Here is a 23028-nt window from a genome sequence, read left to right on the forward strand (position 1 = left end):
GAACTGCATTACAACCATGAACTAGGAAATACTATCGTTTGATGTATTATATTTAGACATGCATAGAATGTATTATTGAAATGTTATTTATAGAACTCCTCAGATAATGTAAAGTCTCAAATTCCCCTTCAAGACTGCTATTATAAGACTGGTGCATTCCCACACCTTTCACATGATCTTCCAAGATCCGCGGTGTGCGTATAATAGTAGTTTTATGTCCACACCCAGAGAAACATTATTTATGGATTAAGAACCACCTTGTGCCATCCCATAATAACAATAAATAATATGTAAATGTAAGTTTAAATTAAATTCTAACAGCAGATTGTGATAGCATGTTGTTTGCTATCAAAGGGTGGACTGTCAAAGCTGAATAATTGGCTGAGACAAGTTCAGTTTAAAATGTAATCGCGGCGACGCCATCTTGCGACTGGCCGCAAGACGCCATCTTGAAAATGAGATCGAAAGACGCCATTTTGCGAATGGCCGCCTAAGCGCCATTTTAGATAAACTCACATTTTAGTACATGTGGCGATAATACTATTAGCACATGCGATTGCATCTTTCACCATTTCCCATACGCACATTAATACACACAATTGCGCTGTCAACTAGTCGCATATTAGCGAATGCATAGGCCTTTGTATGAAACCGCTGTTTTATTAGCTTTATGCGCACGCATCTGGCCCAAGTTAACTAGCGTCCTTATAGCAAACCCTGAATATCCACACATTACATATTCACACACAAGGTTCAATAAGTTTTAAAGTGTATGATTTAAGTTGGTTCAGTTAGTTTAAATGCTGAGAAATAAAGATATTTGATTACTAAGGTATTATACATGCTAAACAAGTCGTGTTTGGTTTTGTACTGATGCGTATTCTTTTTACAGTATTCCGGTGTTCTCGGTGGGGAGGTCGCATCATGCAAACTCGAGTTATGGATCACAGAACCTACAAGCAACAAAATGTATATTTCATGAACAATTGTTAGGATGTTGCAGAGGGCGGGAAGGGAAAGATCCCCAGCTGTTAGAGGCAGGGAGAGTCTATTTGAACCAGCCTGTTAAATGCGCTGTAACAGATGCTTTTCCCCTGGGAACCAATGACATCAGCAACAAACTTCTCTATTGTCCTGTTTATTCTAGGGGGGTATAAATATGTGTGCTCAAACGCTGGTTCTTAGTCTTCGTGCTGAATGCTGTATGACTAGGGGTCTCTTGCTGATGCCCATCTCCGGGTCCGGAAGCGCTGCGTATGTATACTGTACTTGGGTCTGTATAATTTCCTTTTGCGCCTAAATTGTGTCTGGATCAATTGCGTGTAACTGTCTGAACTTTTACCTGAATAACACTTGTGCTTTGGAACCACAGATTCCACGTCTAAGTCTTTATTTATGGTATGACTGCGTATGCAAATTAGCGTCATCCATAGAGGTTTATAGGAAGGGTTTTAGAAGGTATAAGCAGGAGTATATTGAGGTTCTGATCCAGTATAGTTACTATGCTATAGGTGAACAAGAACTCTTGGCAGTGAAGTTGGCGCTGAAGGAGTGAAGATACCAAGGGAAGAGGCTAAATTTCCCTTCACTGTCTTCACTGACCATCAGAACCTCCTCTTCCTCAAAAACATCCAGTGTGTGAGCCCTCGTCTGGCCTGATGGGCAATTTTCTTTGCTCGCTTTCAGTTCATCCTGACCTTCCAATCTGGAGCTCTTAATCAGAAAGCAGATGCTCTGTCTAGATCTCTCCTCTGTAACGACAATTTGGAGACCCTGCGTAGTGCCCCTGTGGCCCCGGAGTTAAGGAAGCAGCTCCTCACCTGGGCTCACTCCTCTCGTTTTGCAGGTCACTCAGGTACTCGAAAGACTCTGGAACTTTTAAAGAGAAGTTATTGGTGGCCGTCCATGAAAACTGATGTATTGGAGTTTATTTCCTCTTGTGCCTCATGTGCTCAGCATAAGTCTTCGCGTCAAGCCCCAGCTGGTGAATTGTTACCCCTGCCTATTCCATCATGTCCATGGACACTTCTCTCCATGGACTTCGTAACGGATTTACCTAGCTCTCAGGGTTACACCACCATCTGGGTTGTGGTAGACCGATTTTCGAAGATGGTTCATTATATACCTCTAAAGAAACTGCCTACTGCTCCTGACTTGGCTCATCTGTTCGTCCAGCACATATTTTGCCTCCATGGACTTTGTACCAAAATAGTTTCTGATCATGGCACTCAATTTGTGGCAAAGTTCTGGAGAGCCTTATGTCCTGTTCTACAAGTAAAGTTAAACTTCTCCATGGCCTATCACCCTCAGAGCAATGGATCCACAGAGAGGGTCATACAAATCTTGAGACCTTCCTAAGGATCTTCATGACATCATCCCGAGACAATTGGTCTGAATTGCTACCATGGGCAGAATTTGCACATAATGCCTCGTATCATTCCTCGACAAATCAAACCCCATTTCAAATAGTCTACGGTCTTCACCCTCGTATTCCTGAGTTTCGAAGCCTGCCTGCCTTTGATGTACCAGTCGTGGAGGATACCGTACAGAGATTTGCATCTAATTGGGGGGGTACTGTCACGACCAGAGTTTCTCGGCATGGTGGTCAAACCACTCATTAAAAGTTCCACCTTTTCATTTAAACCTGCTTCAGTGTCTGCTCCTATCACCACCCCGGGCCCACAACAAAACCAGAACCTCACTACAGGTAAGTATACTAACTAACCTAACCCTCTCCCCCCCTAATCCTCCCTTAGTGGTGCCTAACCTCCCCTGTAAGTGCCTAAACCTAACCCCCTCGTCCCCGCAGCCTAAACCCAATTCTCGGGGGTGCCTAACCCTAACTTCCCCCTGGGGGTGCCTAACCCTAACCCCCCTTCCCCTAGCCAAACCCTTCTGGGGGGGCTGCCTAACCCTAAGTCCCCCCGGGAACCCCTAACCTAACCCCCGCCCTGCGTGGCTGTCTGCACCTGCCGCCCGGCTTAGCTTCATTCAGTATGCCGAGCGTCTGGCTCCTGGCGTAGGGATAATGATAGGCGTTGGGATTTCGACGCCTATCATTACTCCCCTGTTGGGATTGCACAGTCACGAAGCCAGCGGTTGGCATTTCGACCGTCGGCTTCCTGACTGCATCCATACTCAGGTGGGCAGCTCCTCCAGCTGTCTGTGTATGGCAGCCAGGCCCCTCTCCTCACTAATCACACTCCTGTCAAGAGGAGCCACCTCAGCTGCACAGGTCTGTTCACTAAACGGACACCTCAGGACACCCCTTCAAGGGCTGGTCTGCGGCTCCACTCTCCACCTCCATGCTCAATAACAGTGCCGCCTGTCACACAGCCGCTGGTTCCTGTCAGGGCTCTTTTACCAGCACTAGCATCCTGCTCTTACACCGTCACCTCAGACTCTCCCTGACCAACTGCCACATGTCTGACCACCTGACTCCTGACCTCTTAAGCAGCTGCAGAGGTCAGCATAATTGTGTAGACAATATCTCTGATCTTAAAAGTATATAGTATATTGTGTAGACAGTCTTTAATATCTTAGTTGATGTTCACAAATATATTGTATGATTTATGTTGCATCCAGTAGTTTCAAATATATTTTGGGATATGATATATTATGTGGATTGGTAAGGGATGTTGTGTGTGTTTGTTTTGTTTGTGTGTGACAGGATTGTCACAAGGGGTGGAGTGAGATTAAATAAGAAAAAAAATAGATTATTCCTAACAAAAGGAAGAAAGTATTTGAAAGTGAAGAAAGACAAAGTATGTAGTATAGAGATGTTGTATAGAGTGAAAATAATTGGATCCTAGAATGTAAAGAGCTTGCCTGAAAAAGTGTATTTTCAGGGACACTTGAAGACTTGGAGAGAGGTTGAGGAAAGTCTGATTCTGAGAAGGGTACTTTTATATAGGCATATTCTGGATATGTTTATATGTATGTAATATGAATGTGTTTGAATGTGTGTAACATGGGACAGTTCAGACTTCAAAGATATTGAATTATCTAATGCATTTGAAACCTTACTCAACACTACTGTACTCCGCAGGCATAGTCCAATGCGTAAGAAAATTTCAAGCTGCCTATAGAAATGTATCATCAAAATGATCCAGTTTGATGAAACCGCAAAGCAGGCTGCAATAAGGAGAATTTAAAAACTCCTGATAATGAAAATGTTTGGGTCACTGCAAGGTTTTATATCTGTAACTTGTAGAAAGTATATTAGTCTTATTTTAAGTAAGAAATCTCTTTGTGGAAGGTATCTGGGAAAATGAGAGGGGATGACCAGTAACACCAAAATCACTACTACCTGGCCTGGGGGAGACAGCCCATAGGTTTACTCACAATGTTAGGGAAGGAATGGTAAGGTATATTGGTGTGCTCCAGACTTCTCCTCCTAGGGAAGTAAAAGAGCAGTTGTCTCACTTGATTAGGAAGAGAACCAAGGAAGAACGGTTCCCGCACCCATTTGTCACATCCCGCGTTCACAAGGACCTTTCCTGGCAATACAGACTGAATTCATACAGTTTCCACCCAGTAGAGATGTATAATATGTATTAGATATTGTGGTGTAAAGTATTAATTATACAGAAGAAGGTTTTCAAGTTAGTGTAATTTTAGTATAATATGATCAAGGTACACATTTCACAGGACAAGTATTTCACCTACTGCACCTACAAGCCACTAGAAATGTAAAATAAATTGTCAAAAGTCACATAGGATATAGGAATGAATTTGGTGAATGTCCTACCCAAGTCTTGCATGGCATCCGGATTACTCCCAGGTTACAACCTGCCATGACGTGATGCCTGGTGAGTGTGTGTATAGTAAGTACATTTTCTGTGTTCAGGATCATTCATTGATCGTACCAGGTGCTCCTAACCACCTCCACTGCAGTAACGGTTGCTGAGAAGCCTACCTGGATCCATGCTTCACAGTGTAAGAGAGTAGCCGACCCGGCATCTTCCAGCTCTCGAGCAAGAGGCGCCTATGAGGAGGCTTATCTGACCCCAGCTTTGGAGGCACTGTTCAAACAGTGAATAAGGAAATAGCTTGGTATGGTACGAGGGTAATAGAGGAGAGTGGGGCAGGTGAGGCTGTCCTGCTCAACCCGAACCCCACAAAGAAAAAGGAGGATAATAGATCTTTAGAACTTATAATGTTTATGATAAAGTTGATTTTAGAAAAATGAATAGTAGGAATTTTAACTTTCCAACTGGCTGGAGTCTAGTGCTGTGGTAAGCAGGTGGCAACACCCACCTATGGTTCCTACGTGATTGTTGACACTTACCTCATTATCATGAAATATAATGATTATACCATGTATTATTATTCTTTTAAGTGCCAGTTGTTATCTGAAGTTCCCTATTGTATATGTAAATATTGAATTAAACTGTATCGCTCCAATAGTTTCTTACGTAAATAGAAGAAACCATTATAATAGTTAGAGCTGGTAAATTTAAACCTATACAGATAAATCTGAACATTTTCATGTAATAAAATATAAAATAGAAGCACAGCCAAGTGCATACCAAAAACACTGCTGGAATATTACAGGGCAACCTCTACTTCAGCCATTGGGAAATACTGATAATTGTATAGAGGAGGTCCAAGTTAATTTTATATATCTTGATACATATTTACCAAAGAGTATATTTTTGGTATGTAAGAATAGTGCTTATTCTTACTTCCCATCTAATTCTTCTGGGGTTTGTTATCTAGGATGACTGACTTTTCTTGCAGCTCACATCATCATAACCTCTTTAATGTCTTCAACATGAGGGAAAAGGTCATCACCTCCTAATTGCAGGTCAGATTTGCCTCTATTATCTGACGCACAGTATAAAGCTTTGGGTTTCTCTTTACTAGGAATCCCAGGTCGTAGTGTGTACAATACCAGGGTCATAAATAGTATTGCTTGTGGAATGGCTAAAACTATAAATGCCACTAGCACTGCTATTTCTCTGATTAATCATGAATTAAGAGAAGGAATGTTAGAAAACAGAGTAGCCATAGATTACTTGTTACTAAAAGCAGGTAGTGGATGTAAACACTTCAAAGGCGTGTGCTGTTTTAATATTTTGGATAATTATAATCCTATTGAGAAGCATGCACCAATATCAAGGCTGGGATGCTGTTGGATGGATAGGGAAAGGTATAACTAATTGGTATATGCAAATATCACTCTTTGTTATGATGGGGGTTATTAATAATTGCTATAGTGTATATATGTATAAAGTGTTTTCCAACAGAACATCTGTACCCCAACGCCAAGGTCATCAACAACCTATCTTATGACCACAAAGCCTGTTCTGTTCCCCCCAATATTTTCTGCTTAAATTCTTGCAAGCACACAAACCAGCTGCTTAAATATATATGGTAACACGGCTTGTGCCTCAGTCCAATGAAGAACTAAATAATCTCTTTACTGTCGCAAATCTCCAGATTTTTACCAACTCTGGCAGGGGTGGTGCGCTCCACACCATTACCAATAGTCCTGCGTGGTGAAACCAGAGCATGTACTATGGGCCTGATTCAGACCCACTCGCGAGCGGCTGTCCGCTCGCAAGTGGGTCGATGGTCTGCACTGAGCATGCGCACGACGGAGGGAGCTCCGTCGTGCGCATGCGCCAGACACGACGAGCAAAGGACTTTCCTTCGCTCGTTGTGTCCGATCAAAGGGGGCGTGCTGTCAATGTTGATTGACATCACGCCCCCTTTGGTGGGCGTGCCGGGGGCGTGCCTCCCTGACGGGGGCGTTCCCACGGGAACGCCTCCCGTCAGAAGCCGTCCCACTGACATCACTAGTGATGTCAGTGGGAGTGATTTTGGCTCTGATAGAGCCAAAATCACTCCGGAGCTTGCGGTTGAAAACCTCAACCGCAGGCTCCGGCTCGCAATTTCGATGGTCGCGATGGTCACGACCATCGCGGCCATCAAAATGCACGCTCGTATAGCCTGTGGGTGGTGACCCACAGCTATACGAGCGTCCAGGAGGACGCTCCATGAAAATGGAGCCCGGCCCTCATGCAGAGCGTGCGCTCTGCTCAGAGCGTACGGCTCTGAATGAGGGCCTATATCCCTATATCCTCGTTTCCTTTTACTATCTCACTTAGGGGTCTATTCAGCAACAGTGACGATGTTGACCAGAATATTATCGGGCAACATCGTCACAAGTTTTTATCAACTATGATCATTTATTGCTGCTATTCAGCAATATTTTGAGCAGGGATGGCAGATACGGTAACAAGCTGTCCCTGCGATGTCACAGAAGGCATTGTTTTCGGGATTCTGAAAACAATCCCTTCTGTTTGTTCCTCTGCGCATGCTCAGTCATGTGCTCGGGAACAGTCTCCGTCCCTGCTTGCGGTGACCAATGACAGATTAAGGGTCTGATTCATGACCCGGACGCTATCCGCAGTGCGCTCGCTATTGCCAATGGTTGCTAATCTGCGCATGCGTATGCATCGCAGTGCGTGTGCACAAACTACATAGTGCGTTCGCAGATCCCTCGCTCGCACAGCCAGCCCAGCAGAGTGAGTGACAGGAGAGGCCGTTTGTGGGTGGTAACAGGGGCAGTCCAGTAAAAACGGGGGAGTGGAGGTGTAAACGCAGGCGTGCCTGAGTGCTTCAACGCCGTTTTAGAGGCGTGCATAATTAACAGGCAGCGTCATAGTACCCGTCACCAGCCATTTTTTTACTCTGCTTTCCTCGCAATACTTGCAGTAGAAAAAAAGCTACCACAAGCACTGCATTCACATCCGATAGTGGTCGATGTACCAATGTTTTCACAAACTTCCAGATGACGTGGGGCAGTGGGCGTCTCTGCATTCACTAAGGGGAGTCTGCATACACAAAGCGAACGCTCGTACAGGTAAGATGGGCGTGCTTATGCCTTGGCGAGCGATTGCTCCCCGCCACATCACTTTCAAATATTTGCATACGCATCGAGCAAGCGTACGCTCACAGCGACTGGGTCTGAATCAGGCCCTAAGTACAGCTCCAGCCTGTCCGAACTGATTGACATGAGTATACAGGCTTTATACTAGCCTGTATACATGTATATTTATGTGCTTTTAGATTTAACATTTATATACAGTAAAATGTTAAATATAATCGCACATAAATATACATCTATACAGGCTAGTATAAAGCCTGTATACACATGTCAATCATTTTTGGCAGGTTTAAGAGGTTCTAGAGTGACTTACCTGTCGGCAATCATCGTAAACCAGGCACGGAGACTGGGCGGAGTTACAAAATGCTTCAGGGACCTATGGGAAAATTTTCCTCTGTCCCTGCAGTTTTTGGGATATTTAAATATTTTCCTCATATAATGCCATTCTGAAATGGCATTATATAAAGGAAATATTTTTCGAGTGATTTAATGCTGTTTGTTTTGCTCAATAGCAAAAAGCGTTAAAGCACTGTGGAGATCAATGGCTGATCTCTACAGTGCGGTACTCAGCGAGATGGGAGTTAGTGGAGAAGATAATTGCGTTATCTCCATTTTCCCATTGCTGAATAAGGGATTTACATAATAAAATACAGAAATCGGATGTTATTACCAGCGGGCGCCCGGCTCCTTCCCTACAGCGCCACGTTAGCCGGAGGCTGGCGTTCTCTTCTGAACTCCAGCTTCCGTCTCTCTCCATGCGCACTATGGGAGAGACGTCATGACATCTCTCCCATAGTTCCGAGGAGCAGCTGGGTGGACAGGACGGCGGCAAATGCAGGAGCGGGGATTAAGGTAAGAGTTTTTTTTTTTTGTACAAGCGGCACTACAGTGGCATTATATGGGGGGCACTACTACAGGGGCATAACTATGGGGGCACTATTGCAGGGGGCACTACTACATGGGCATAACTATGGGGGCACTACTACAGGGACATAACTATAGGGGCACTACTACAGGGGCATTATATGGGGGCACTACTATATGATTTCCTTTCAAATCAAGGAGGTAACGTCGGCGTATCTAAATATATTTTGGGGTAAAAGGTAAAAGAGTTCCTTGACCCCTGCCTTAGGAAGATATAAAGAACTGTGTAATTAGCACCATTTTGATTTAAGTATTTTAGGTGTTAATTGGCATTGACAAGCGGTGGAATTGTTGATGTTAAATAAAAATTTGAAAGACTTTCCACCTAGGCGGAAAACCAATGCAATGTAATAGGCGGAAAAGTTTCTATGAATAGGAGGCGGAAAAAAGTGCAGAATTGGGGTGCAACATTACAGGAACTCCTGTGCAGCCTTCACACAGGCCCCCAAAGGTAATCTGCGTCAAAAATTTTTACAAAACACTTTTGGACAACGCAAAAAAACACTGAATTTGGGGGTGAAAAAACAAATGTTGGGGGACAAAGTTAAAACCTAGCGAACTTGACTCTGCGGGGGTCCCCAAGTATGCCCCAAGTGTTTTTGTGATTGCAGGGGCTTGCGGCAGGTGGATTTTTCATGATTTTTTTAACTTAACTTCAGCAACTTTAAAATATGCTCGCCCCCATTTTCAAGTACCCCAAATTTGCTGGGATAAGTTATTTTCTGCCAAAAAACTACTAAATACTATTCTGCACCACTTATTCAAAAATGCTATTTAGCAGCTATTGAGCCCGTTTAAAAACACCAAATACCTTCAGCAAGCCAAATCGGGGGGTACCATGGCTAACCCCCATGTCAGAGCATCTTTTGGGGGGTCTCAGGTTGATTTCCTCAAATCTGACTACTTTCCGCTTGTTTAAGTTTTGCCGGGTCCCGTCTTTGCGTACTCTCAAATTGAATATGGGGTAAAGCAGGCACGAGCACGATACTTTTCTGCCTACAAAACACGGATGTAGGTGAAAAGTCTGGGAGGCGGAAAAGTATTGCGGGTCCGCTCAAATTGAATATGGCTCATAGTCTGTATACTGCTTTGAATACTGATCCATTCTTCACCTGTGTATTCAATTATCAATTAAATATCAATCAACTGCCTATAAAGGGATACTTGGTGCAGTCAAGGATTAGCCTAACCACAGCCTGGCGAAGCCTGCTACGGCGGGTGAAACGAGTTGCATTGTGGGAACCTTTGGACACGGACACTTTCGGATACACCGCATAGTGCAAGTCTGCCAGGAGCCCACCCTTATTCCGGAGAATAGCAAAGACACAGACGGACCTCCGGATTCACGACAGGGAGATATCCTGCAAGTAGCTGATTTGAATATTTGTATCAGACCTAACAGAGCCTTTCTCTATATACGGAAGGTAGCCTCTTGCTCTCAGCCTGGACGGGTGAGTAAAATGCCAATCAGGCTTATCATCCGTTATTACATTTCAGACTGTTGTAATTGTGCCCCATATTGGCAATACGGATTTGCTATTAAGACAGCCTTAAATGACTATTGAAGAAACGTCACCTCGCAATAGAAGGGGTTACAATTCTATCTCCCATTCTTGAAACCGAAGTTTAAAGAATCTGTGTTTTATTTACATTGTATGTTTTGTTTTGTCCTCTGTGTCCAATTAATGTTGTATACAGGTATTAGGCAATCTATTTACATCACCATCATATACATCTGCCTGCTAGCACCAGTACACCTGAAAGGTGTTATACTTCAAATGTCATTATAACCATAAAATTTTACCATGTATGTCCTAACCAAATTGGTTATAATCTCTATGTTTAAATTGATGCTTTATATGAATACAGCATCTTTTATTGAATAAATACTTTTATATTTACTTCAGTCAGACGATTATTGACTTTGTAATATTGTCAAATTTGATTGTGTTACAATTGGGTGAGCGCTGAATAAATGTATCTTTGTCTCCACAGCTATAGTAGTGACAAGAATATAACAGACAAAGCTGTAGCTAGACTTTTTGGTGCCCTGTGCCAGAAAGAGCATTGGCGCCCCCCTCATTTTTCAAAGGGACATGATGCACCCAAAAAAGGGGAATTGCCTCATGGGGAAGAGATAGGGGCAGTCAGGAGATGCTGGGGATGAAATAAGAGAAAGTTATAAGTGAGAATGATAATAAACAGAAATTTGACATGCCCAGTCAGTGCTCCCTGCCCTGCGGTGCCCTGTGCGATGGCACTGGCCGCACTACCCTAGCTACGGCCCTGATAACAGAGTGTCTATGCTTCATCCATTTCCTTATTTCCCTAACCAAACGAACATGACTGTCTCTGGGATAAAGACCAGAGAGGGCCAGGCACATCTTTCATTTCTTCAGATTCTGTTAAGAAATACTGAAACATAAGTAACATATTAGGCCAGTGTGCCAACATTATTCGCGCAAAAAATCAAAAGCAAACATAGCTAGACACCAAATATATAGATTAGAAGAAATAAGGACAATTGAAGATATTTACTATTATCATACTTACCTACTTTTGAAACAGCATTTCAGGGAGATTGTGAAAGCAACACCTATGAGCGCACATTACAGTGGACGTGTACTGCCACATCTGAGAGGCGTGCAATAAAACTGATTTACATCCAAATATAAATGAGCTCCAAAGCAGTTAGTAAAATCTACTTGTTGATGAAAACACACTGATACTTTTCTGAAAATGCCTGTAGCCATAGGGATCATTGTGCCTTATACCCAATGCACGGAAATTATACTAATGATCCCATTTCAATGTTAAAATCTCTGTGTTTTTTCTTTTATATAACAGCTACATAATGGGGGTAAGGTGCACTCAGGGAAATTTCTAGACTCTTCAGGGAGATTGCTGCTATTTCAGGGAGTCTCCTTGACAATCAGGGAGCGCTGGCAAGTATGCTATTATTAACATACTGGAACATACCAAAATGTTGAACATCAGCACAGTTTTGGAATTCTCCATCTAATATAATAGAGGTGCCAAGCAGAGCCAGCCCTAGGCATAGACAAACTATGCAAATGCCTAGGGCATTTGGAATGCCTAGGGGCATCCACCCCGCCTATGGCTGGCAGTCGGTGGAAGTTTGTGGCAGGCACTGAGGCACGGGTGTCACAACTCTCGGATGGTTATGGATGCGGCCCGTATTAGGGAGTTGGCTAGACCTAAGCCTGAGGCGCAGAGTCTAATGTGTCGGCGGTATTCACCAGGAACCCTCCAAGAAGGTATGGGCTTGGCTGCGTCCGACACACAGGTTGCGGCCCTCAGGATAGGTTCCCTTATACAGGTGCTGGTAAACTCCGGATGAAGCTGAGGAAGACATATAGCTTAGTCAACAGGCTGGGTCAGAACCAAATGGACTTAGACGGTACCAGGAAGCAGGCGTAAACAGGTCACAGGGAATAGCCGAAGTCAAAACCAGATATTAGATACAGTACCAGGGGTCAAGAGAAATCAGGGTCACAAGAAGCCAAGTTCAGGAACAGGTAATGGAATATCACAGGAACGCTGGAGTCTGGTAAATGAGCCTGATAGCAGTGGTGGTTTTCTGCACAAAGGAGCCACAGGTTAGAACTGAACTCTAGGAAGCAACATTTTGCTCAGGCACCAGTGGGAGTTCTCACAGGGGATATGACTGCTGCAAGTCCCTGATAGGCTGCTGAGGTCAGCTGAGGCAGGAGCACTCTCACTGGAAGAATGCTATCAGCTGACATAGTGCATGATGGTGATGTCACTACATGGTTCCCGAACAAGGTCAGGCAGAAATCCTGACCTGCAGCAGTATAACGAGCCTGACTGACTTATTTTACACCTCTCACCTCTGCGCAGCGGGTCATAACAAAGGAGGCTGCCTGGATAGTTGTATATTTTGTGCGTTTATGGTGTGTTTTCTTTAACAATAAAAAATAAGCTATAAACTAGTGTTATTTTTGGTGTCCATGTATAAACTCTAAGCTTGGTGGTGGGATTATCTTCTAGGGGGCACCAACAAAAAATCTTGCCTAGGGCATCAAATTGCTTGGGCCGGCTCTGGTGCCAAGCATTACACAGATGCAACAGGATTAAACCCCACAAAAATTAAACAGAGGTAATACTGTAGGTGCATCTGCCAGCCTTAAATAAGGGCATAAGGACCAATCAGATAATGGTAGAGATATAGGGCCTCATTCAGAGGCGGTCGGAGGATGCAAGTGGTCGCTCAAAAACTGGGCGGCCACTTGCATCCTGACCGCCCGCCTCTGTTGCGGTCGTTAGGCTGTGGGTCAACACCCACAGCTCTAACGACCGCTCGGGTGATGGTCGCGATGGTTAGTGACCATCGGGGCTTACGACGAGACCCTAGGGTAGAGTCTCACTTGTCGTAAGCCCCGGAGAGCTTCTGGCTCTGTCAGAGCCGGAAGCTCTCCACTGACATCACTAGTGATGTCAGTGGGGTCTCCCCCAAACGGCAGGCGTTCCCATGGGAACGTCTCCGTTTGGGCTGCCACCCCCCCGGCCCACCTTCCAAATGGGGCGAGCTGTCAATTAGCATCGACAGCTCGCCCCCTTTGGAAAGAGACCCGCTACGACCAGCGCTGTCGGTCCCTCGTGCCGGCTCCCTCGTGCGCATGCGCACTGGCAAAACATCAAGGCGGCCGTGCGGTCGTAGACCGTACGGCCGCCTCTGAATAAGGTCCATAGTCCCGAAAAACTATATATTATTTAATATATATGAAAAAGATTAATATGTATGGTAATTGTGGTTAAGCAGGGCCATAACTAGGGGTGTGAGACCAGTGCTGCCACACAGAGCACATGGCTCTGTGGGTGAGACTGTAACTGCCCTTGCTTCTGGTTTTGTGATCTCCAACACAGTTAATTGGGCGCAACGTGGTCTGATAGGATTCACATCTCCGAACACAGGCTGATGGTTGAGTTTAGCAAGCTCCAACTGGTACCTGTGATCCGCTCCCGTTCTGCAGCAGCAGCGTGGTCCTAGCTGCCTCTTGGTCTGCAGCTGTGAACTGCTGTATGAGCTGCAGCATCATCACATTGTCCGGCTGATTCACACATTTAAATGCCATTTGTACATATAGATCCAAGGCAGAACCCTCACTGGAAGTAGTAGAGGTGCCCAATACACGATAGGTGGGTCCCATAACATCCACCATGCAAACATTTTGGCTCCTGCTCTAAAGGAAATAATCATTTAACCACATCCTTTGAACCTTAATTAGGTTTTTCATAAATATAAACATTCTCGCCTGCTGGAGTTTGCTGTAGCTGAACAATTAAACATATCTACCGTGGATCACATAGATAACACAGGTGCTCATTCAGACCCGGACGCTAAGCTGCACTCTCACGCAGCTAAAAGGGTCCGGGTATGCAAATGCCGCAATCGCACTGTCTGGTGTAAGGACGGCCTCTGTCTTATAAAGATGCTCACTTTTCTTCCTTAACACACGTCATCTCCAGGAAGTGTGTGAACAATCGAGAGCCATCGGAGCTGCACGCAGCACTTGAGGTAGACCTTACCCTGCCGCAAGCACTGCGATCACTGCAGGCTGAAAAACAACCAAGTGACGTGTACAACGACTGACGCATCTTTGCTAATTATGCACACCCATAAAACTCAGTATTGACGGCCAGACACGCCTGCGTTCGCAGCACCACTCCCCCGTTCACAAGCACCTTCCCCTGTTACCACCCACAAACGGCGCTGTCACTCAAAATAGCGTCCAGTCTGTGTACTACGAGAGGTGGGAGGGTTAGGCCCCGGGGAGGGACGGTTAAGTTTAGGGTGCGGGGAGGGGGAGGTTAGGTTTAGGCACCAGGGAGTGGGTCTTAGGTCTAGGGTGCAAGGAGGGGGAGGTTAGGTTTAGGCACTAGGAGAGGGGGGTTAGGTGTAGGCAGCGAGGAGGGTGGGTTAGGGTAGGGGATAGAAAAGTACTCACCGTTAGGTTCTATGGGTGTCGGGATCCTGGCTGTCGGGATGCCTGTTACGGTATTCTGAACAACGGCATCCCGAAAGTCGGGATATCATACCAAACCTTGCCCACAGTAGTAATGCTCCTTACACATTATGCCACACAGTACAAATCTACCTGCTTACACATTATGCCACACTATACAAATCCACCCCTTACACATTATGCCGCACAGTACAAGTCCCCCTCCTTACACATTATGCCACACAGTACAAAGCCCCCCACCTTACACATTACGCAACACAGTACAAGTCCCCCCTTACACATTATGCCACACAGTACAAATCCCCCTTACACATTATGCCACACAATACAAAGCCCCCCACGTTACACATTATGCCACACAGTACAAGTCCCCCTTACACAGTATGCCACACAATACAAGTCCCCCCTTCCACATTATGCCACACAGTACAAGTTCCCCTTACACAGTATGCCACACAATACAAGTCCCCCCTTCCACATTATGCCACACAGTACAAGTCCCCCTTACACATTATGCCACACAATACAAGTCCCCCCTTACACATTATGCCACACAATACAAATCCCCCTTACACATTATGCCAGAAAGTACAAATCCCCCCTTACACATTATGCCACACAGTACAAATTCCCCCTTACACATTATGCACAGTGACGGTTCTAGGGGCGGGCTAACAGGGCCGTCACCCGGAACGCCGGCCGCTACCGAGTCCCAAAAGGAAAAAAAACCCGGAAGCCGCAGCAGGGATGCTCCATTTGCCGGGCACCCACTGAGCTTTGTTACCAGCGGGCACACGGCTCCCTCCCTGCAGCGGCAGTTGAAAGCCGTAGCTCACTCCTGAGCTCCGGCTTCCGGCAGAGAGCACTATGGGAAGGACGTCATGACGTCTCTCCCATAGATCCATGGAGCCACGGTTAGACCGGACAGCAGCGGAAGCAGGAGCGGGGCTTAAGGTAAGTATTGTGTTTGTATTTTTTTTTCCAGAAGCACCAGCACTAGAGGCATTACTACTAGCAGGCATTACTACAGGGGGTATTACTACTTGGGGCACGACTACAGGGGGGCATTACTACTGGGGGCACTACTACAGGGGGCATTACTACTGTGGGCACTACTATAGGGGGCCTTACTAATGGAGGGATTACTTCTGGGGAGCATTATTACTACACACTATGCCACACAAAACAAATCCCACCTTACACATTATGCCACACAGTACTAAGCCCCCCCTTATACATTATCCAACACAGTACAAATTCCCCCCCTTACACATTATGCCCCCCATGTCTCTCATCCAAATGCAGCACTTACCTGAATACTTACCGACATTCTAGCAGCCCCTCTGGGAGTGGGCTGCCAGGTCTGTGCAGCAGGGGGGGTGGGGGCGGTTTAAGTAGGCGGAGTGGGAATGTGCCGTCATGATTGCGGCCCCGCCCCCGTCTTATACTGCAAATATTATTGAGATTATAAAGCAGGGGGCGGGGCTACAATTACACAATTCAGCACGAAACGCGTCATCGCAACCCTGGACCGCCCACTTTTGTGCAGGAGGGAATAGATGTCGTGCGCTTCACCCACTGCTATGCAGAGCAGCAGTGTGCGCTCCACCCCCCACAGCCAGCCATGGATGGGCTTCGGAGAGCTGCATCCAATGGCTGGCAACCATTGAATTCCTGGTATTCAATGGAAAAAGTACTTCCAACGAATTGGAAATATTGATGGTTGCCAACCATCAGCTGCTTGCTGTAATGTGTATTAGTAGCGGTGCGCCCGGCAGAGAAGGAGCCGGGCACACCGCTACTATTATACATTTCAGCGGGCAATAGATGACAGCTTGCAGTGTGATAGCATGTGGAGGTAGACGGTTCTGCCCACAGGGCATGTACGTTCTGTGCAGGCGCACCACCCTAGTTACGGCCTGCTTCCCCTACAAACATTTCAGTTGTTATAATCTTGAAGTCTATATTCAAACAAGTCAAGAGTGACTACGATCTACTGGTGGACACCGAGATGAGGGCCTGATTCAGAGATGAACGCAATAGCGATTACGTAAGCAGATCAAGCGATTGATACCATTGCGCATGTGTATAAGCCGCACTGCGCATGCGCTGCATTCACATTGCGATTATGGACGCACTTTGAAATACATTGCAGTCTTGATAGGTTGTCAGCATGAGAGCGTGAGAGAGGAGAGCTCCCGAGTCTGCTGCAAGGGAAAGATGGCCACCGATGTGCGTCTATGGTAGATATTCACGGAGGCAGGTAAGAAGGCAGCAGTGGGCGTATTTATGATGGGTGATCTTTGCAGACATTTGACATTTTCACAGCTATGTTGCATATGAAAATGCAGCTGCAAATCGCATTACTGTCCATCTCTGAATCAGGCCCTGAGTCTTTGCCGCTGGTGACAGCATGGACTCACCCCTGAGAGTAGGTATGCAGCGTGAATTTTCCTGACCTTACCTTGGTTCCCTGCGGCACAACCAAGGTGTTTTCATGTGTAAGAGGTGATTTGTTTTTGCTTACATTCCTGTGCAAAATTATTGTTATAAAGGGCAGGATGTACTATCCTTGCGAAGTACATCCCGCCATGCCTCGCATTCCTACTGATCGCATATGTACTAATATATGCGATCAGTAGCGCACAGGACAGCTCTTCCGATAAGAGCTGTCCTTTGTGAAGTGCTTGGTGCCGTGGACTCCGGGTTTATACCTCGGAAGTCCATCTGCGCATGTACAGAGTGACTCGGCTGCCGCGGGGCATGCTGGGAGGGATCCGATCGGATCCCTTATAGCAGCGTGATGCGGTAGAAGCCCATAGGCTTCTATAGGGTAACGCCACCCTCTGCATCGGAGACCCGGCAGCCAGCTGATACATACGAAAAATGCGGTAAAACCGCGGAAACGGGGTTTTTATTACCGCTTTTTCCGTTTAGTACATCCCGCCCTTTATGTATAAAAGTTGAACATATCAAAGCAAAAAATAAACATAAAAGGGATAAATAGATCATCACAGCCTGGTACACACTGACACTGTCATGCTCCATTTATATTTACTTTCCTCTAACCTATAAGAAATACCGCGCCGGTCAGAGGTTTGTGCTGTGACCTGACTGAAGTCCTGCACGGCGCCCTGTCAGCCTGTGGGTGGGGAATGGGCATAGAGAGAGTTGGGGCCTGGCTGATGTGATGAAATGTGACCGGGAGCTGGAGCCCACACGCTTTATAAAGTCCACGCCGTCGGGAAAGAGCTGAGCACATAGGGCAGCAGCAGCTGGTGCACACAGGCAGTGGTGAGTACACGTATAACAACGCGCTGCTCAGGCTGTCACACGGGAGCCGCGGCCGCTGGGAAACTGGCTCCATTGTTACACTCAATTGTATGGATTTTGCACAACTGTATGGATTACTTGCAATGAGATGGGAGAAACATGCATAACGCTTATTATCTATGGTGTACGCTGATACTGATTGTTGTCATGGCACTGGGGCCATGTAGTGTATGCCTGCCGATGTGTGCTGCATTGTTTGCGGGCAGAAATGATTGGGGACGGGGCTTCCGGTAACATATATGAGAGAAAGCTGTGAGTAATATACTGTATGCTATAGAAACACCATACTATCTGTTGCAGTGCCTTCTGAACAAGGAGTGTATAATGTCTGGATTAGAGTAATTATATAGCACTATTATATAGTTGTTTGCAAGCAGCGAGCATATTATTACACCAGCTACCAGTTGTAAGAGTTTAGTAACATGATTATTGCACTATCCATAACAAATGATGGGCCCTGCCGTGCTTGTCTCATTCTAGCTGCTGTTTGTTTTTTTACTCTCTATTTAAAATTCGCAACACTATTTGTTTGTTTTTTACTTTGCATATTGCCATTTCGTACAGTATGTAGCCCAGTGTATTCTCAGTACTGAATTCTCCTTACCATTCCTGAATATTTTGAAACATGTGGAATTACTATAACAAGTTTGTAAGGGATATATATATATATATATATATATATGTATATGTGTGTATCAAATCCTATAAAGAGAAAATGTGGAGAAGTTGCCTATAGCAACCAATGAGCTTCTAACTGTCATATATTATAGCAGGTGCTAGATAAATGATAGTTTAAAGCTGTTTGGTTGCTAGGAGCAACTTCTGCACGTCTTCTCTTTGGAAGATTTGATACATCTCCCCAATCTGAATATGTAGGTACAGGGCCGTAACTAGCTGTGTGCAACAGGTGCTGCTGCCCAGAGTGCAGGGCTTTGTGGGCGGTCCTGTTGCCATAAAGGCACCCTGCAAGCCAGTGAGCTGCGGCAGTGCCCCTTGTACCGTCCATTTTACAGGCACCCTGTTGTAATTACAGCTGCCTGGAGCCAAGGCACAAAGGGAACTGAGCTGGCACAGGAGCTTATAGCCCTTGTTACAGCTCTGTGCGGGTAACACAGTAGGGGGTGCAGTCAGGAAGCCGACGGTCGAAATGCCGACTGTCTAATCCCTGCAGGGGTCTAATGACAGGCATCGAAATCCCGACGCCTATCATTCTACCTACACTGGGAGCCCGACACCCAGCATACCGAACGTAGGTAAGTTGGGCGCCGGGCGCGGACAGCCGCTGGGAGGAGGGTTAGGTTAGGGGCTCCCAGGGGGGACAGGGTTAGGCACCCCCCCGGGGAGGGTTAGGCTAGGGGAAGGAGGGTTAGGCACCCCTGGGGGGAGGTAAGGGTTAGGCACCCCCCCTGGGAGACAGGTTTAGGCTGCTGGGAAGGAGGGGTTAGGTTTAGGCACTTACAGGAGGGGTTAGGCACTTGGGGGGGAGGTTGGGGTTAGGCACCCCTAAGGGAGGGTTAGCGGGGGGGGGGGGTAAGGTTAGTTATAGTTAAAATACTTACCTGTCGGGATCTTCAGTTGCCGGTCTTCCGGCGCCGGGATATGAACTGCCGGACATGTGTCCGGCAGTATTTCATACCGATACCCACAGTAGTACAGTGTATCTCAGAGAAGGTAGTATTCAGTATGTTAGTGGCACAATATTGGCAGCTCTCTGAGAAGTTATTTCTAATTTAAAAAATTTGTTTCATAGTTCACATTTGAATCCGTTCAGTGCTGATTATGCAGCTATTTTGACAGTAAAAGATTATTTACAGTTGTGGCTGCCAGAGGCAATGACCCATGATAGTAATTATGCAGCTAATGATCTGTTCTACATTCCTACTCATTTCATTTCAAACCATGTGGCTACAGTGATGAGTTTTCCAGTAGGCACGTGAGCTGTCCTGCTTAGTAAATATATATACACAATTAAAAATAAAACAGAGTGTAATATCTCATGGCTTGTATTATTATTATTAATACTAATAATATTATCATATTAAACTGACAATTGCCAAATACAGGCTTGTAACCTAACAATGCAAATAATAAAATTAGGCAGTTGGGTTTGGCCATTAGTCTTGTGCCTATGGGTGTCCTAATCCCTAAATCCATCCTAGGTGGTTAGTACAGACAAAGTAGTGGACAGACAGTCCTGCAGCTTCTGACCTGTGGCATTGTATACTGCAAATGCTGTCCTAACATAAATGTCCAGCTTAGAAGTTCTAAAAGTTATGTTTAGGTAAATATCTAATTATACACAATTTTGATTATAATATTTATTCTTTTAGTACGTTTGCTAAGAAGTGTTACCTTGGGAATGTAACTGCATTTAAAGTGTACCGTCACCAGGTCCTCCAGCTATAGATATAGATCTTATTTCTTTATGACATAGTGCATGTTAAATCGGAAGTGTGTTTCCTAAGCTCGGTGCTTTCCCACAGGTAATCTTCCTCCATCTAGCACAGCAGTGCAGCTGTGACGTTGTAGAGGAAGCAAGGTTGGGATCAAGCATAGTGCAGCCTATCAGCCCATCTTGAAAGGGGAGTCAGGTTACACATTGCTACTCAACTGCTGTGCAGACTGAATCAAGGGGGTGTGGATTAACAGACCGTCAATAGGTCGACACAATGATAGTCAACATGTAAAAAGGTTGACAAAAAAAATCTTAACCCTAACCCTCCATCATGGTGCCTAACCCTAAGAGCCGGGGTAGGTGCCTAGCCCTAACCGTAGGGGTAAGTGCCTAAAAATAAAAAAATGAGTCAACCTTTGGACCATGTTGAGTTCAAGGCTCTATATGCTTTCACAGCAACACTAGGTGTATTTATATGATTGTGTACCAGGTGTTACTTGCATACATTTTACACAATGCAACTATTACCGTAATGTGCCTTTTAATGAAGATGTGGCAATTGATTTTTTTATTTTATTACTGTGATTAAATATCTCTTATTGTCACGATTTATAAAAATTAATCATGCATAGGCAGTTTCTAAGCGATGCGGGCCTCAACCAGTAAGTGTAATACTTAACTTACCACTACGTCTATGCATGGATACATAATCACTGGAGCTGATAGACCAGACATGTGTTTTCAGTTCTGCTTACCTTTTTGTCCCTATCTGACGTCCCCATACAATATTATGATAACCTTAATTCATCAAGTTTCGAAAATACACATTCTTTGGAACTTGACAGTGGAAACCTATGGCTTTTGTTCCTGGAACCCTGCTACTTAGTATGGGACGGAGGTCTGATTTACAAAAAATGGATCCTTTCGGGTCTCTGTTATTTTCGTACTCATAAGTGAACTCCGTTTAAGCATGTGCACTAATAAACGGCATTGTTGGAAATTGTGGGGACAGCTGATTTTTGGATCAGCAGTGAGCAATGTGGAATTGTTCCAGTAATCGCTGCAATGTGCGAATTGGATACTAATTTAGCACTGCCCCTCTACTGGCATTGATGAATAAACCCTCAGGGGTCTATTCAGCAACAGTGACAATGTTGCCCAGAATATTATCGGGCAACTTCGTCACAATATTTGATAAATTCTGATAAAATAAGTAAGCTATGCAGCAATATTTTGTGCAGGGACAGCGGTTACGGTAACACACTGTCCCTGCAATGTCACAGAAGGGATTGTTTTCTGGATTCCGAAAACAATCCCTTCTGTTTGTTCCCTGCGCATGCTCAGTCATGTGCTCGGGAACAGTCTCCGTCCTGGTTTCCCAGTGGCCGCGGAGGGGCAAGTACAGCTTTAGCCTCCCGAAGTTGATTGATGTGTATACAGGCTTTATACTAGCTTGTATACCTATGTGCGATTATATTTAACATTTATATATAAATGTTAAATATAATCGCAAATAAATATACACGTATAAAGCCTGTATACACATATCAATCAATTTTGGGGGGTTTAAAAGTCTCTAGAGTGACTTACCTGCTGCCGATCACCGGGAAGCAGGGACAGAGACTGGGCGGGTTTACCAGATGCTGCAGGGACTTATGGGAAATATTCCCTCTGTCCCTGCAGTTTTCGGGAAATGTAAGTATTTTTTTCATGTAACGCCATTCTGAAATGGCGTTATATAAAGGAAGTATTTATCGAGTGATTTAACACGCTTTGCTGAATAGCAAAAAGTGTTAAAGCCCTGTAGAGATCAATAACTGATCCCTATAGTGCGGTATTCAGCGAGATGGGAATCAATGGAGACGATAATTGCGTTATCTTCTCCATTATACCATTGCTGAATAGGGGAGCTACATAAAAAATACGGAAATCATAGTTTCCGTATTTTTTATGTAAAAAAAAAATTAAAAAAAATCATCGCTGAATAGACCCCTCAGTGATGATTTTTAGGTGTAATCTGATTTATAATCCTTGCCAGTTAAAAACTAAATTTACACTGCCCCTAATTTGTACATGAATACACCCCTAAATGTAGTTGGAAGAAACAAATGCATAAATAAGAAATAGACTAAAGCAACATACAGTACTTACTACCTGATATATATTTTACAAAAAGAAGTGTACTGTGTCCACATATCCCATACCTATTAATGTTTCTGGAATTGGAAGAACCAGTTCTACATCTTAGATTTGTATGTAGACTTCTGTTGCTTCTGGCACAGTCTTGTGGGTGGAACTAATTTAGTAGGTTGTTAGTTTCTCATATAGGAACAAAGGAAGCTTTAAATATTGCAGTCTGCCAGTTTAATTGCACAAACCGACCGACAATTGAACATCTACTGTAAGTATAGCTGTTGTTGTCATCTGTAAAATATATAGATATATATATATATATATATATATATATATAT

The 23028-nt window shown here is 44.9% G+C and overlaps 1 protein-coding gene across 2 annotated transcripts in view; it reads left to right on the forward strand.

Moving 5' to 3' along the window:
* The first annotated feature begins 17964 nt into the window (after positions 1 to 17964).
* LOC148519301 (catechol O-methyltransferase-like) overlaps positions 17965 to 23028 on the forward strand; it is a 41371-nt gene continuing 36307 nt past the window's right edge. Inside the window, exon 1 of one of the 2 annotated variants that reach the window (XM_088476711.1) lies at positions 17965 to 18123. The gene's annotated coding sequence lies outside the window, so the exon portion shown is untranslated. Of the gene's footprint in view, positions 18124 to 18329; positions 18415 to 23028 lie in introns of those variants that run through there. The other variant, XM_088476709.1, reaches the window with a different exon arrangement.

This window comes from Taudactylus pleione, unplaced genomic scaffold (assembly GCF_031769625.1).
Source record: "Taudactylus pleione unplaced genomic scaffold, aTauple2 ptg000191l, whole genome shotgun sequence".
NCBI lineage: Eukaryota > Metazoa > Chordata > Amphibia > Anura > Myobatrachidae > Taudactylus > Taudactylus pleione.